At 39.3% G+C, this 3,093-nt stretch overlaps 1 long non-coding RNA gene across 1 annotated transcript; it reads right to left on the minus strand.

Annotated features, from left to right (window-relative positions):
• Positions 1-1,470: 1,470 nt before the first annotated feature.
• LOC146368653 (uncharacterized) lies at positions 1,471-2,737 on the minus strand. The gene is made up of 2 exons (XR_014797592.1): positions 2,565-2,737; positions 1,471-1,742 (listed from the first exon to the last, which is right to left on the minus strand). It is a non-coding gene; the product is annotated as an uncharacterized LOC146368653 (long non-coding RNA).
• Positions 2,738-3,093: the final 356 nt, after the last annotated feature.

Genomic DNA, 3,093 nt, shown 5'->3' on the forward strand with positions numbered 1-3,093 from the left:
TTAATTTGTTGAATCAATCATGTTTATTGATCCATCTCTTCCTCTGCATGTTCTGTTCTTCCTCAGAGTGTAAAGGAGAAGACAAAGTGATCCAGGAACGAGGAGATGTCATTGCTGCTGAAGGAGACACAGTTACACAAATCCTACACTGTTCTGGTACAAACAAGAACTGAATGACTTCCCTAAATATGTTTTAAGACATGACACTACGGGAACAGCAGATAACGCTCAGGAGTTTCCAAAGGACAGATTTAATGCCGAAGTCGACAAGAAAGAAAAGTCAGTTCCTCTGAAGATCCAGAAGCTTCAGCTGTCTGACTCTGCTGTGTACTACTGTGCTCTGCAGCCCACAGTGACAGGAAACAGCAAAACTCTGTACAAAAACCTTTGGAGCAAAGACAACAGAATACTCCACAACATCCACTAGAGGGAGCCACACACTGTTAAACCTCTGATTCTTGTGTCATTGGACTGATGACAAAGACAACAGAGAAATGAAGCAGTAAAGATCAGAGACAAGGGCTGTATCCTGATTCGGGGTCTGCAGCCTTAACGGTCCACAAGGGCCGCGTACTCAAAGACCGCTATGGCCGGAAGTGAGAGGCTTGTGAAATGGCGCCTCCGTCGCGCCTAGCAACCACGATACTAAACGCTGGAAACGTTTCATACAGCGTTTGACAAAAATGAAGGAGAAAATCTTTTGTTCAGTTGTTTGTTTGTTTCTACATGAGCTTTGATTTGATAAGTATCTGAGGCTGAGACCACAGGACTGTAAAACATGATTATTAGGCTTCACTTCTGTACTGAACAGTCATTTACAATTAGCTAGTAAATAACAATTAGCTAATGTTGTTCATGAGAGTAAAGTCATCTCACTTTGGTAATGTAAATATAATATGGCCAATATTAATGTTATTGTCAGATTATTATGATATATCACAGCAGTGAACATGAACTCTGTCAAATACTGAGCTTCAGTAAAGATTCAAGTTGCAGTTATTTAAATATCCTATCACCTTAAATCTTCACTCAAAGACAAGTATCTTTGACAGTGTATATACAGATGTTTTATATATAAGAGACAAATATTGTTCTTTTAATATGTTGGCATTATTACATTCGGCTCAATGCTTACATATATGTGTAAAAAGAAAATGTACGAGCTGTAATAACTGTGTCTAGAATGAAGAGTAGACTGATATATGAAATATTCCTTTATTGGGTGAGAAAATCAGACCATGTCATAACTGCTTTAAGTCATACAGAATAGATATCAGAGCCTTAAACAGGCTGACTTCTGCTAAATGGGTCAAACTGGGCAGAAAGTCTACAAACACATAACATCCTTATGGAATATGATGTAACACTATAGATCAACTTAGCTCAGAATATATAAAGCATATAAACAATTACAGCAATATGATGCAACAAACACAGCAGTGCTACTGAGCCAAAATACTCAAAGCTTCATAGAACTGAAACAAACATTTATTTTTAGCTCCATTCTGCTGCTGATACATACTTTAGGTTTCTGAACATTAAACTTGTTGCTGCCTTTCATAGTGTGTAACTTGAAGGCCCTGAGTACTTTCTCCCACACTGAAAACACTGGATGATCACATTATTTGAACATTACCTAATAAGACTGATTCAGGACAGACAGTTATTTTCTAGCAGTCCTTCACAAACAGGGAACAGTCTGTCTATTCTCTCCATCTGTCAGCTGCTGCTGGCTCTTCCTCCTCCTCTTCCTCACACATGTTAAGGTTCAAATATTGAGGAAGGAGACTACAAACAACCAGGTCCAACAAGAGCTTGGTCAGACAATTGATTTTAATGAAATACACGTGTGGGAAGACCAGCTCCGTTCGCAGACAGGGCTGATCTCCGACTTAATCAAAGCATAAACAGATATTTTATACCATCAGGGCTTGTATCTCATGCGTCATCAGATACAATATATGCATACGTCAATTCAAAACCACAATGACTTTTAACACAGTTTAAAAAGAACATTGTCTTCTATCTTCATGAAAGGTACTTCCTGTCACTGCCAGATGCTCGCTTATCATCTTGACACATCAGCAGCAGTTCTGCGACAAACTGCTCTTTTGCAACCCCGAGCAAAACATGATTAAACTTCCACCTATAAATGATTCTCTTTAACTAAGTGTGTGTGTGTGTGTGTGTGTGTGTGTGTGCTAACCACAATTGCACCCTATTTCACCTCAGCGACTAGCTCCTGACCTCTCACCAGACAGAGAGACAGAAGCCACTCTCATATATGTAATAACCGAACTGAAACTATGTATTTGTCATCTACTAAATAAATGTTTTAATCAAGAACCTCTACTAAAGGCTTAATACAAGAATATGAACTTATAAACGATAATAAAAATGACCTGATATAAGTGTTTTGTAAGCATGTATTGCAATTCCTTTAATATGATAACAGTATGCATAAACATCTTAAGGCCATCTTAAAGCTATCTCTTACATTGTTAAAAGTAATGATCACACCGCAGATTATATTGTGCTGGTAAAATACTTTTGTTCATCCCCACACACACTGCTGAGTTTGTCCTGGTGGATCATCAGGGGTGCAAAGCCTCACAGATGATGTGCAGCAGTGGGTCCCTCAGTCTGTCCTCACTCTGGACACTTGCAGTTGTCACACATGGAAATCAAATGTGTGATAAGCTGCAGGATTCAAACACAAGTGTAACTTCTAAACACATGTTCATACTTTTATTACACAATCAGAGAAAAAGAAACAGAGAGAGAGTGCAGGACAGACAGACAGGTGACAGTCTCAGGTGTAGACACTGCTACACAACAGCACCAGAGAAGGAGGATTTAGTGTTTGTGTTATTACGAGTGCTAAACAAGAAGAGTTCCAGATGGTCCAGTGGACACATGTGTGACTGCTGTGATTAAAGCATCTTTCTTTCAGCTTAACGAGTGAACCGTCAGCTCGTTCAAACACACGTTAAAGTCCGTTTGGCTCGACACCACCGAACAGAGGCAGCAATATAACATAGCTAACATTAACAGTGCAGTGAATCCTGCTTGTGCCGTGATATTCAGGACTGC

This window comes from Perissodus microlepis, chromosome 18 (genome assembly GCF_051167445.1).
Source record: "Perissodus microlepis isolate ML-2025 ecotype Zambia chromosome 18, ASM5116744v1, whole genome shotgun sequence".
Classification (NCBI taxonomy): Eukaryota; Metazoa; Chordata; class Actinopteri; order Cichliformes; family Cichlidae; genus Perissodus; species Perissodus microlepis.